Here is a 14,218-nt window from a genome sequence, read left to right on the forward strand (position 1 = left end):
CAGCAGGTGAGCCTGGCAGAGCAGCAGGGGCCGCGTGAGGCTCCGTGGGCCCACTGGCAGAAGGTCCCCAGAGGTTTCACAGCACCCGGAGCGCTCCCATCCCTGGCTCAGCCCTGGGGCCGCGGCGCGGGGCCGTGGGTCGGCCGGCCTGCACTCGTCGCTGCCGTCTCCTCTTCCCCGTGCTTGGAAGCATCCCTGTGCCACAGCACCCACAAGGCTTGGGAGTAAGTGCAGGGACAATTAATAAAACACGTGCCATGAGGAGACCATAAATCTCGGCAGTGCCGCACACTGCCGAGGGGATGGTTATGAGCAGTTATTCCCTGCAAAAATGGACTTTAAATCATCATCTATCACCAGTGCCCGGCACTGGATGCTCTTAAGCTGTCCGGCAGCGTCTTTGTGACTCCTTTCTGTCACAGTGCAGTAAGTAACCCCGGGGCTTATTACCTGGAGGTATTTATTGCCTGTCAGGTAGCTACGCTCAGCTTCTGCTCACGGGGCAATTTTTCACGGTGTCGAATATCAGGTACAAACGGTGGCCGGCTCCCATGCAGTGTTGCCACGATGCTGTGCAACAAAACGCTGCCAGGGAAGCACGCTGGTCTCAGCTACGTTGAACTAACGGGCTGCTGAGGTGGCCCCCGCGAGAAGAAATCCATCCCACCCGGACGCTGCCGCGCCGCCCGGCAGCACGAGCCTGCGGGAGCTGCCAGGGAGAAACCAGCTCTGGTGCGTGGCCTGGCCCCGGGGCGCAGCCCCTGCACGGCCCCGGGAGGGCAGAGGCACTCGACACGGTAATTTGGGGACGGCAGGAGCTTGGGTTGCTCTGGGCTTGGGAGCGCGGGAGGGACAGCCCGCCGCTTGCTCTTCCCCGCTGGCGGCCAGAGCCAACGGGCTCCACACAGGGCCACCGCCACAGCGGGAGTGGAAGCAGGACCACGTTCTGGGTACGGTGACCCCGTTTCAGGTACAGTGACCCCATTTTGGGTCCCTGACCGCAAAAAGCTGCCGTGGGCAAACACCGCTTCTTATTCTTCTCTTATCTCCTCTGCTGGATTTCAGCACCAACATACCAGCAAGGGGTGAGAGACCCCAATAAATCTCCAAGACAGGAGAATTAATACAACGGAAATGTTGTTTTATTACTTTGCTGGTCTTCAGATTTGAGGAGGAAGCGGGGAACAAAGGAAGAGAGGGAGCAGGAGGGGCACGCGGAGCGAGGGCGGCACTGCGGCCGGCAGCGCGAGCTGCTCCCGGGGAGAGCGGCGCGGGCAGCCGGCTCCCGGCCGTGCCGCTGCCCCGCGGCGCCCCGCTCCTGCTGCGCGGCAGGATGAGCCCACCCGCGGCGTGAGTCACTGCCGCGACGCCTGCCCCCGGGCCCATCTTGCTGTTGAGGCTTTGCTGAAGGGATGCACAAAACGAGGACCGCTGCTCACCTACGCCTAGCAAATACATATTTATAGATGCAGGATATTTGGTGTTATTCTCTCTCTCTAATGTCCCTGCTGGTAAGGATCCTTCTGTCAGAGATATCCCAGCTGCAGAGAAAATAGTTTTGTAGGGTTTATATATATTAGAAATTTAACAGTAGCTCTATCTGCCCCCAAAAAAGAAGCCTGCAGTCCAGGCCCCCCTGACCAGGAACAACGGAGGTGTGCTTCCATGAGAAAGGTCCTGATCTGATCACAGATGAGAAAAGGTTTGTCTTAACCCCTAGTCTGACAAACTGCCGCGTGGGTGGCTCGGGGCACTGCCCAGCAGAGGGGACTTCCTAGGCTGCAGCAGGAAGGGGACTTCCCATGGAGCTGGATCAAGATCTGAACACTGCCGTGACAGACAGGGGGTGATTTCTCCCACTAAGCCAAGCCCAGCTAAGATATACAGGAGACCTAAACACATTTGGAAAATCTAGTGTTGCAAGCGAATGATACGGAAAGCAGGCCAGCAGAAAAAGGATTTGAAGGTTGGTCCAATGAGTTGGGCTTCACCTTGCAGAGGGCTGCAGAGACCCACGGACCCACATGTCTGGAGTCACCCCAGAACGCGGCTTTAGTCAACATGATGTCATGGGGCCAGAGAAAAGAAGTGAGACTGACCCTTGAGCCAGCAGCTGGGGCCATCGGCTGGGAGGTAGGGTGTCTGCGGGCCAGTGCCCACGGATGTTAAGTGACATAACATCCACACAAGAGCCCATCTCGGGAGCGCTGTGCAGAAAGGCAACCATTTCTCACTTCAGAAACATTCAAATGGACTGCTTTAGTATTTCTTCTCTTCTTCGAAGCTGTTGGATAACCTCAGACCCAGTCTGGAAATAGATTTGGGCCAAATAACACATTTGGGTTTTTTTCCCCCTTTATATTAACTGTCTACTAAAAAAAAAAGCATCTGACTAATTGATAGCAGTGGTTTGCCATGGCAGAAAGGCACAGACCACGACAGAGCTCACACAAGGACTGCTCCTGCCACTGCGTTGCATGTTGCGAGCCTTTGGGGGTTCTTCTGGATTTAGTTTCTCCCATTTGGACCGGACACCAACCCCTGCTTTGGCCAGCTGAGTTGCTTGCTGGTTGGGGAAACTTGCAAAACAAAATAATTTTGTTCATGACCCAGTGAATAATTTTATTCATGACCCATTTATTCAAGACCCTCATGAGAGCTGGGAGTGAGTCACAGCTGCTGAAGAGTGCCGGCTCCAGCTGCGGCACCTTCCAGTTCTTCTCCACGCCCAGCTCTTCTTCTAAGAGGTGCAGGGCCAGTAATCTCCCCTTCTCAGGGGTGAAAATAGGCAATACTGGTGTCATGGTGTGTGCGTCCCATGACAGACTAATTTCCTAAAAAGGGGAGACTCTTTTATGTGCTATTAATGTAACTTACAGTAAATACGTATCAAAAGAGATGCTAACGCAGGGAAATGAGGTGCCCCAGCTCGGTCCTGCCACTTTCTCTTTGTGATGCCTTCTGTCCCATTCTTCATGCACTACCCCGGGGAGTTCACGTGACGCAGACCCTACCCTGCACCCCCGGATGAGACGCTGACACTAAGGGGAGCTGCACTTTGCAGAGTGACCCCCTCTGTCACAGCCACCGCTGCGTTAGCTCTTGGTCTTCTGCGATGAGGGTGCTCCCAAGTGAGACTCAGGAAGGATCAGGCCTCATGGGGCTGAGACTTCTGCAGGATCTTTTGGAGACTTGTGGATTTGACTCTTTGCCCTTGTTACTAATTATTCTGAGCTGAAGGGAGGATTTTTGCTGCAGAGGCAGTACGGACTTGAGCTAAAGGGCTGCTCTCCTTCTGCTGTTGCCCAGAGGCTCCTGGAGCTGCTGCCTAGAGTGAACATCATGCTGTGCATGACCAGCAAGGATTCTCCAGTGCCCGGTGGCAGATCTTGGTTCAGCAGGATCTCTGTCAGCACAGCCTTGGCCAGACCATGGACCGATCCATGCCTAATGCTCGTCTCAGACTTAAAAGATGGTGCATGAATCCCAAATGCCTTCGCTTTGCTGGCTTCCTCCCAGAAGTTGTGTCAGACCAGCCAGGGTTTCTTTCTTATGATGGTTCTGCAGACCTCAGAATTTCCTGTCATCCATTGGGTGAACATAATGTCTACAAACACAGTTAAAACAAGCTGCCTTTCTGGAGCTGTTACCTTTTTTCTTTTTTTCCCTCAAGGGAGGAAAATAGGAAGAATTAGTATGCAGCTTCTTCCTCAATAAATCAATGAGATCTCAACTCACTGTGAAGTTCCCTGACTCTGTTAGACATGTTGCACTGGTAAAAACTAAGCCCCGGAGCAGGAAAAAAGAATGAAAGAAAAAAAGAAATTTCAATGGCTAGACAAGGCTAAAATGTTGCTCAACCCTTGCCAGTGCTGGAGTTTGTTTGGAAGTCCCATAGCGGAGAGAGCTGGGCAGTGGATTCAGTCCAGCTGTATATCGCACAGCTAAAAATCAGCTGTAATTGTTAATTCTAATTAAAGCTGTTGAAAAAAAAAATGTAATCAAGGCAGTTTCCTTTCAGAAAAAGACATTTCAGCGAAACCAAAAATTTTGTTTTCAAAAAAAAGCAGCAAAATGTTGAAAATTTTGAAACAACTCATTTCACTATTTTCAAGATGAAAAGGAATATATTTTTGTTGAGAGATGCCTCATCAACTCAAATGTACTTTATCTCACACCCTGAGGAATAAAAATAGCTTTCAAATCAAAGCAAAATGATGTTTTTAGACTTTCTCTTCTTTAAAAAAAAAACTATTCAGGGGTTTCTGTCCTAAGAATGAAGTTTTCCTTATTATTATTTTTTTTTAATCAAATGGAACAATCTGTTTCTAGTTAGCTGTACTGCACAATACTGGCCTTGGGCTTTTCTTGATGTGTCCCTTCTCATCTTCACCAGTCACGCGCCCCCAGCGTCTCAGGGTACATCAGCAACGCTTACACCAACCTTGCTCTAGGTGCCAGTGCCGGCAAAACTCCCCTGGGACTTGAGTTGGGCTTTGCAAGACCTCACAGAACTAAACCAATTAATTAATTATTTAATTCGAATTAAAAGTGGCTTGGGCTAGCACCCTCCGTACGGTTAGCAGAGCACATCTAGCACGCCAGGAAAGCACTTTAGGATCTGCTTAGATCAAAGGTACCGAGTCCTCATCAGAGCACTGTCTGCAGTTTGCAATCTGCCTTCTGGATGGGAGCACTGAAGGGAGAGAGAGAAGGGAAAAATGGGGAAAATAAATAAGAATTGGGAAAGGAGAGGCATATCCGGGAAGGAGAATCAGCTGGGGCGGAACTCAGCAAGAGGAAGGCATGGATGAGAGAGGAATGGGAAGCAGGGCATTTCCAGGGGCCTGCCAGGGACTGAAGGGGGAAAACAAAAAAAAGGGAAAATCACCCCGCAGCACTTACAAACGAGCCCCAGGGCCAACTGCACAGATGTCCGCGTGCCGCCCGAGTACGTTCCGGACAACCCAAAGCAGGGCACCGGCGGTGCGATAAAACCGCGGCAGGCCTGAAGGGAGGGCAGCTGGGGGAGAGGCTCCTTGCAGGGAGAGGGGAGGCAGGGCTCGCTCCTGCCCGGCAGCGCTGCGCTCACTGCCGGTACGGGATGTCCATCCCTCCGGCAGGGGCGTTTTTCTCATACAACCTTTTCTGATCGCTTTCCTGCAGGCCCAGAGAAGCTGCTCAGCAGCTCTGCGGTGAAGGGAACAGCCTGAGTTACATTTCCTTCTCTCCGGCCTCACCCTCTGCGCTGCCCGGAGGGTCACATCCAGCTACGGCTCAGAGTCAGCTCAGCGACGGATCTTGTCCCATTACCACCCCCAGGGCAGCTGTGCAGAGGGGAGAGCTGTCACCCCAGAAGACAACACAGCCACTGATCTTTCAAAAAAAAAAGTATATATATATACACACACACAAATACATATATATATATATACATAGAAAGCTCCTGTGGGAGGCTGTGGGGCCCTTCATTCCCCCAGTTCCTTGGACAGGGAGGGAGATGCAGGTAGATCGTGGTTGCTCCTTGCCCCGTTGCCCTCACAAGAGGGGACACCGGTGAACGAAGCCTGTAGCTGCTGCCTGGAGCCTGCACTTGCTTACAAGAACAGCGAGCCCCACATCGACGCAGCCCAGCATTTTCTGCTCCTGCTCCAGCCCCTCAACATCACGCCAGGACAACTCCTTCCTGCTGGGCCACAGGGAGGTCCATGGCAGAGCAGGGTCAGGGCAGAGACTAGTAGTCATTGCACCAACGCTCTCACAACGAGATGACAGGTCCGCCAGGGAGCAGCGAGGGCCAGCTGCTCCGTGAGGGAAGGGGAGCCAGGAGCGACCCCGGCACAGGCGGTGCCCTCACTAATGGGTGCCGTCCCACGGGGGCTGCACGCGGCGGGCAGAGCTGTACCAGAGCGCTGGCAACAGGGTCTGTTGGTCCCGGACACAGCAAGCAATGAGCCAGGCCCAGAGTCTACCAAGAGGGTCCAGTCAGGAGCAAGAGGAGATCGGGTTAAGGACAGGGCTGGAGACCCTGCTGCGACATGGGTCCAATGTCCATCTAGGAAACAGGGTCAAAGACACGGCTACAACGTATGTCCAAGGGTCCATCCAGGAGACAAGCTGCTACCAGCACAGACCCAAGGGGTCCAGCCGCGAGGTGGGGGCAGAGCCAGGGCTGGAGCCAGGGACACCTACAGCAGCTCAGGCAGGGACCTAAAGCCCAGGGCTCGAGCCAGGCAGCCAAGCCGGGCACGGTGTCCCAGCGAGGGCAGTGTTAGCAGGGGACACGGGGGAATAATGCACTGTGGCTTTATCTACCTCAAATAGGCACAGCTCTCAATAAGCTTTGATTTTTAAAAAGATCCAAACATCCAAAAGGAGCAATTTTTCTCATTTTGTTTTTCCTATTTTAAAGCCGTAAGTTATTGAAAGACATATTATTACCCTCCCAAATCACTCTCAGGCGAACAAAAGACTGTTTTAATTCTGCTTTTCAACTAAAAGGATCCAGCTACATTTTGCTCATGATTCACCCTTGCCTCCATTTAGCCACATCATAAACTCCTTCACCATTTTGGTCTGATTAGCAGTGTCTGCTCAGGGGCAGAGGAGGCACCGGAAGAGCCTGAAGTCTTGCAGGTCAAGAATAAAGTGCTGTGCATGGCATTAACTGTCAAGACTATAACTAGCTTAAATCAGTGGAATTAGATTGCTCACAGATTACAGGAGCAACTGCTGCAGCTATTCATTCCACATACAGCACGTCTGTGTGCTTAAACCACAGCCTTGACATTAACGTGACATGATTAAAAGAAAGCGTCTGAGGCTCAAATATATTGGAAAAGCTCAGCAGGCAGGGTTAAGTCCACAGCTTCTTTAAAAGCCTTCTGGGGTTGGACACGTCAGGGTCTGGGAAAGATCTCCAACCTGTTATCAGAGCTGGCTCAGCTTTTAAGTCTGTAATGCCATCTTGTGATCGTGTTCAGGAAGTGGAAATTGCAGTGTCCTCTATGGACTTTGATGGCTTCTCAACGTGGCTGGAAATGCATGGCTCCTGTTAGAGGGATAGAAATCCCAGAAGTACCCCAGCTTAACACATTAGGGGCGAAGAGAAAATCTGTCTGTGACAGAAAAGTCCCTCTTCATGCTCCGAGCGAGTGAAAATGATTCATTTCCTAAAGGTGTCTCTTTCTCATTCCATTATCTGGCTAAGGCAGCAACTTCTTCCAAGTTGAAGGATGCGATTTGGGTCTCTCCTTGGATTTTGAGGTCCAATTTTCTTTTCCAGCATGGAAGAATGCAGTTTCACCTGTGTGATGAGCTGCAGTGGAAGAATCTTGGGTTTAAAGTGCCATATTCAAGCAGTAAAAGTACTTTTCCTTCCTGATTGAAACTGGAGGGTTCTGCAAGATCAACTTCATTGTAAGCATCCACCAAAAATCCATGCCAGGATTCACGTGTGAAGGACTAGCACAGGAAACACAGGATTTGTGGGGCTGGGAAAACAAAATCAAGCACCGGCTGCTTCAGCAAATGGGAAACAGCCTGCAGGTTAGCAAGCTTTCTGCTTACCCATTTTACTGCACTTCAGACACGCAAGGAAGGAAGACTCAGCTTAGAAATGGCAAGAGTCCGCCAACAGCAAAAAGCCCAGCCCTAAAACAAGTGGGCCAAACATTTGGTCCTGCCATGTCACTCGTTGGGAGGGAGACACAGTTATTCCTTCCCCAGCCTCTGTGGGACACCAGCTCTGCGCTCCATGTCACTGTGGCGAGTCTACTGCCGCTTGCACAAGCTGGGACGGGGGCCAGGCATGGCAGTGTAGCTATAACCTCACTCGGGATCCATGCGAAGGCCATGCGGAAAGTTTTTTGCTGCAGGCTTTGTGCTCCAGTGAGACATTTTAAACTTCTCTCGGAAAAGGTTGGACTCCCTCCCACATGCTCCTTCCCGTAGCTTAGGTGCTCGCAGAGTGGGGATGTGACTGGAGCTCTTCGGAGCCCACTGACGACGCCTGCTGCGGAGAGGCAGCTGGAGCTGCTCTCTTGCCCTAGGCAATCATCTGCTCCCATGTCTGCCTTCTTCAAATGTTTTTGGGGTTTTATTTCTGTCCAAGGGGGGCAGCTGTTCTTCCTGGACGCAGTGCAACCTGCCATTACATGTAGGGGCTCCTCTTCAAAGCAGCCTGTCCCTGCCTTGCTCCAAGCTGTGCTGGGCTTGTTCTCTCCGAGGCTGGGAGACCCTCTTGGCAGCTGAGTGGTGGAAAACGTTAGGTGACTTCCCATATAGTGATGAAGCTAGTGACTCTCATTAACTTTCCCCACTCAGTCCCTCAAATACCTCAGCAAGACAGTGGACATCACAGAAAACCCAACTCCTCTCCTCCACAGACCTGCCTCACAGCCTGTGGATGGAGGGGATGGTTCTCAGTCTTGTCACCTGAGAGGTGCCTAAGCGTGGTTTTCTCATCGTGAGATTGCTTGCAGGGCAAAGACAGTGACACGTTGCAGGAGGTGCCCAGAAGAGATCCTCCCAGCACGTGCTGCCAGCAGTGCAGATCACAGCTGTCCGCACACAAACCAGCCCAAGATGGTGGGGTCATACCAGAAGGTGCTGCAGGATGGTCCCCAAGTGAGGGGCTCTGGGAATGCAGGACAGCAGTTTCTTGGCTATGCTCCAGTTTTATTGCCAAGGGTTTTGCACATGAAAAGCTGCTATGGTGGAGGGACAAGTAATAGCAAACACAGTGGGCACTTCACGATTTTGTTTCTTGGGGTAGTATGGCCAGTGGCTGAGGGCACATGTTCACAAGTACAATCAGTTCTTCTGCCGATACCCTGAGCATGCTGGGCAAGCGACAGCTCCAGTTTGGAAGTTGTATATAGCCCATTAGTGCAGTGCTGGCCCTACACTAACTTGCCCTGCCTCTCATAATGAGACTTTTTCAGCAGGACCGGGGAGATGCTCCAAAATCTTTCTGAATGACAAATATTAGAGCTCAGGAATATCAATGCCAAGAACGGCACCTGTTCTCGCTCGACAGCACCTCACCACATAACAGCATAGACTTCCCTGTGTTCCTGCACAGCTTTCCTGACTAGTAACTGGCCTTGGAGCATTTGTTGATCTCATGCAGTGAGGAGGGCTCAGGCAAATGCTTGCATGTTATTTGGGAACTTTGAATAAAAGGTGTAACACCAGGAGAAACACATCGGCTCTGCAATGTGGAAAGTAAAGCCCACTACTGCCCTGGCTTGCTGGCATACAAGCTCTCTACATCTGCTGCATCCTTTCTGCTGAGAAAATGCTTCCGAAACAGGCTGAACCCAGCAACGTCTTGCCTGGAGTTTGTGCTGAGCAAACAACGCAACAACGGGAACCCCCACCCAGCTGGGCAACAGGTCCTCCTGTGTCACTGAGCTGGGCTAGCACCCCTCCAGTTTGGATCCAGGCCTGGGGTTGGAGATACTGGCTGTTGCCTGTAGCAACACCACAGCAGTGTCTACAGCACTTGCCGCCTGGCTGTCTTGACTGTTTGACTGTCCAAGAGCTGGTTTCATGAAGGCTGGGTTTCATCCGCTTACCTGTGTTGTCCTTCTCCCATCTCCCACGCAGGATTTCAGGCAGAGCTGACATCGGCGAATATCACATTATTGTTTCCTACTGAGACACCCACTTGGCCTGTTGTTCGTCTTAGCTCCAGCTTGATGAAAGCTAAATATATCCTCATTTTCTCCTGCAAGTGCAGGAGGAGATTGAAGGACTGAAGGAATTGGGGATTGAAGAGTCTGAGATGCTTTGTTTCAAGCCAGGTTAGAGATATAAGTTACCACAAAACAAAACGAAAGCACAAGCAGCCTCAGAAGACCTCCTCTTGTCTAGGTGCAGAGCAAAGACAGCTTCCCTTAACTCCCTGCATCCCAGCACAGCACTGCAGTTTGTGCTCCAAGAAACGCAACAGGGTCTAGAGGCCTGCTCAACCCCAGAGCTACAGAACCAGAATGAAGGAGGGATCATGCCCATGAGATTTTATTCCCATAATTAGCAGAATGAGTTGAATCAGGGCATGAATTTCCATCTGCTGGCATGGTGCATCCTCCTGGGGCACTTGCACTACCATGGAGCTACAATGCTGCAAAAATATCTATGCAATGGTTGACCTCTAGGGAATGTCCATCTCCTGCATGGAGCGATACTGTCGATTGCTAGGGCAATATTCATCCCTACAAATAACTTAACAGCATTTAAAGCCAGAAAGGACTACTAGTTCCCTTGCCCTGATCTCTGTGGTGTTAGGCTCTATCCACACTGAGCCCAATAACTCGTGTGAGATTAAAACATTTCAACCCTTAGGAGGTGAAACACCTAGTGTGGGACGTACCATGGGACAGACCGCGGTGTAACCAATGTCTGAAGCTCCTGCAATGGCAAGAGCGGTGCATCATCACGTTGCAGGATGCAAAATATCTACAACTATAGCTACAGAAGTAGCTACATCTCTCTCAGTTTCACCCTCAGGTCCCTCTGGCCAGGGAGAAACTCTTCCCAAGCCGAGTCCATCCCACCTTGCGGCCTGTGAGCCCAGCCGCTAACCTCCCGGCATCGCGGGCACTCGCCGCCGCTCCGGGGGGACGTTCCCTCTCCGGCAGCTCGCCCCTTTCAGCCTGACACTGCCTCCCGCGTGCACCTACTGCCTCCCGGTTCGGTACTGCTTGTGCAGCACAGCGAGGCCTGCAATAAAGAGAGGCCCGTGTTGCGGGAAGAGGAAGAAAGCGCGATAAATCATTGAAAGAAAAATTCTGCAATTGTTTCTGCATGGGGCTCCCTCGGCAGCCGCTGCCTCCGGTAACAGCGCCGGATCTCGGCCGTAAGAGCCAGCACGACCGCGAAGCAGCCGTACGGGCCTTAGCCGGGCTCTGTGAAAACCGCTTTAACCTTAAGCGTGGAGCTGCGGCCGAGGCTTTTGCGTTGACAACGCGCTCCGCGCTTACTCGCAAAAGCACTGCGCGATTAGGCAAGGTCTAACGCCCGAGACTGGCAGTATTTTTTGCCACAGGCCTTGCAGAAAGCGAGTGGTGAAACGCGGCGGCCGCCCCGGGGGAGGCGGCGGCAGCTCCCCCCGGAGCCCCCGGGGGCTGGCGGCACCGCGGCGGGGCCCAGAGCCGCGCGGGGGGAGAAGCCGCGAGCGGGGCCCCCGGGGCGGCGGCGGCGCAGCCTCGCCGCGGCCCCGCTCCTCCCCGCCCCGCCTCTGCCGCCCTTTCCGCCCCGCCGGGCGCCCGGCAAACGCGGCTCCTCCGCGGCGCCGCCCCCCCGAGGGGCGAGGCCGGGGCGGCGCCTGCCCGGCCACCTCGGCGGCCCGCCGGGGCGCGGCCTCTCTCGGGGCCGGCAGCCGCTGGGGGCGGCCGCGCCGCGCCGCGCCAGGCCCCGCCGCCATGAGGCGCGCCGCGCTGCCGGCCGCCATGAGGCGCGGCGCGGGGCCCCCGCGGGGTTTGGGCACAGGCGGCTCGGGGGCCTGAGCGCCTCGCCGCCTGCCTGGGCTCCTCGGGCAGTGGAAAACCCCCCTCGAGACGTTACTGTTATTAATAATGGCTGGAGCGCTAAAATCCCCGCGCAGCTGTTGCACGGCGGCCTGTGCGCCGCTCTGATAACCGGTGAGGCCGCGGGGTTGGAGGGGGGAGTAATTCGTCCAGGCTGTGCCCTTTAAAAGTAATTTCTCAGCCTGCTATTCGGTTTGATATATGTATTTCCCCCCCACAAGCCTGATCCCAGCTTTTAGCAATCTGATGAGATTAATACCGGCTTAATTGAGTATTGGAAGTGATGTTTCTCTTATGCTCTCTTTAGAGCTTCAGGCTGAAACACGGCTTAAGCATCTGCGAAGGGATCGCTGCACGTCCAAGGTCTCGGGTGGCAGAGAGCTCCCTGGAAGATGAAGCCTTTCCAGGTAACTCTTCTTCCCTTCCGAAGGCTCCCGAGTTTTGCCAGCTGTGGAGGCGGCCAAAGGAGGCGTGTGCGGCTCTGCCGAAGGAAACGCTGCTCTTGTGGCTGTGCCTTGGGAAGGGTCTCCCGGGCAGAGCGGCGGGGATGTGAATCATAAGCTGCACATCTGGGATGTGGAAAGCGTAGAAGCTCTTAAGATTTTATGGGTGAGCTTTCCACAAGCAAAAAGTGGAGAGGGGCAAAAAGACTATTTATTTGGCAGTATTTAGTAACTAAATGGCATCCGCTGGCCTATGAATGAGCTCCTTTAGCAGCCTTTGGTGCTCCATGGTGGAAATAATAATGCTAATTCTTCTAACGAAGCAGGCAGTGCATCCAGTTGTTACAGAGGAGGTGTTGGTACCAAGGCCTGCGTAACCACACGGACGTACTTTGGGGCCTCTACTTCCTTCTGCGCTTCCTGCAGTTCCTAATGGACCTTTATTCAATCCAGCAGTAGTCAGCTACCCATTGCTGTTCAGTGCCTGTGATAGTGTTATGCTGCTGGGAGAGCAATGTGCTGGCAAGTCGCTCCTGGTACCACTGGTGCTGTTCTAGTGCTAGATGGTGCCAGGTTTTGGCAGCACTCTGCATACTTGAGAGTGGAGTAACTCTTTCTCAGTAGAGTTAATCCTAGATTGGATGCAGACAACGCATAGTCAGAAAATTAAGGAAAAAAAAAAGTCTTGCAGACATTTTGTTTAACATTGGGTCTCTCATAAAACTGAAGGTCAGGTAATTTATTGGTCAATCTTAAGGGATGAATTTGGGGTCTTTAGGGACATTGCTGTTAATTTTTTTTTATTATTATTTTTATTACAGGCAAATGGATTTGCAGTTTTCACTGCGGGCAGGGGCTTGCTGGGGCAGCAGCTGTAGTTGTCTGAAGAAAAGGAATAAGCTGTTGGTGCTGCTTTGAAGATCCCCATTTGAAAGAGATTTGAGGAGATGGAAACTCATAATCCACAATTTAAATGGGACCACTTCTAGAGAGTGTTTGTTTTCAGGATTTGGATATAGTAACTCGAAACAGCAAAGGTAGTTGGGGGGCAAGATATAACAGGAATTGTATATACAATTTGTTAGTTGTATGTTAATCCCCTCCCACTGCTTGCTTCAAGTTGTGGATTTTTTTAAATGAACTATTTATTAACTCTATTTATTAAATTTATATTTATTAAATCTATTTATATTTAAACTTGCTTATTCTGTTTTTTATTATACCATAAATCTACCTGGTTGAAGTTACTTGTTCTAGAAATTGTATTTTGACTGCACTGCAGTCTACTCGCCACAAGCGTTTTTTAACAATGTTACCTTTCCTCCTGCACTTTGAAGGAGATTAGATGCTTAAAGTTTTCCATGTAGGAAATAAGGTCTGGAATTCTTATTTCTGCTGTGACAAAGATTATACAGCCTGTACAATTTCACAGGGTAACCTTTTTATACTTCAGTTCCTGACTTGAAAGGATTTTCTAATTATCTCCATTCCCTGGGCCTGGAGGAAGGAGAAAGGCCCCAAAACTAGAGGAGTTAGAAAAGGCTGCCAAATACATAAAATAAATTGAAACTGGTAGGGAGGGGAAAGAAGACCATCCTGGCTTCAGACAAAATTCTGTCAAATATTTTAACTCGAGTGATTCCTGTTGTCTGTGTAAAGGAATATATTGCTCTTGCCAAGGTGCCTGACCCATTTGGATTCGATACAGTCTTCTAGAAAAAACCCATGTTCTCTGAAATGTTTGGGGAATGATCCAAACTTGGAGGGTTTTTTAGGCTGAAACTTCTCTTTAGTTTTCAGCTTTTAAAAAATTATGTAATGGTCTTCAGGCAAACTATATTACAACAGTTGCCCTACATATGTCCTACTATAGCTATGGTGCTTGTCTATATTCAAATTAAACTCAGAAAAGCATTGATACTAGACTGCTGTTGTACACCATGCTGAAGTATAACAATGTATCTAGGTTGTCAGTGATAGGAGTTGGATACAACTCAGGCAGGTTTTTGATAAGAGAAAAAACAGCACATCGCAAGTTAGTATCATTGTTATTCATGGTTTATATCTAGGTAGGCGCTTCAGCCACATAGTTAGTTCTATATAAATAGATTACTTAATTTTTTTTTAAGGACTCTCCTAATTTTTAAATGGCCCTGACATGACTCAATTGTCTGTTAACCCTTCTGCCCCTCTGAAAAACAGTGATCTTTGAATATGTATCTGATATTCTCTATACAAAAA

General features: G+C 51.1%; 1 long non-coding RNA gene and 1 other non-coding gene across 2 annotated transcripts; both read left to right on the top strand.

Moving 5' to 3' along the window:
- The first annotated feature begins 11,399 nt into the window (after positions 1 to 11,399).
- LOC106488063 (uncharacterized) lies at positions 11,400 to 13,178 on the top strand. The gene is made up of 3 exons (XR_001293149.2): positions 11,400 to 11,648; positions 11,842 to 11,941; positions 12,799 to 13,178. It is a non-coding gene; the product is annotated as an uncharacterized lncRNA (long non-coding RNA).
- LOC136993395 (small nucleolar RNA SNORA74) lies at positions 12,426 to 12,629 on the top strand. Its single transcript, XR_010885664.1, has one exon. It is a non-coding gene; the product is annotated as a small nucleolar RNA SNORA74 (small nucleolar RNA).
- Positions 13,179 to 14,218: the final 1,040 nt, after the last annotated feature.

The sequence above is a fragment of the Apteryx mantelli genome, chromosome 14 (assembly GCF_036417845.1).
Source record: "Apteryx mantelli isolate bAptMan1 chromosome 14, bAptMan1.hap1, whole genome shotgun sequence".
Taxonomy (NCBI): domain Eukaryota; kingdom Metazoa; phylum Chordata; class Aves; order Apterygiformes; family Apterygidae; genus Apteryx; species Apteryx mantelli.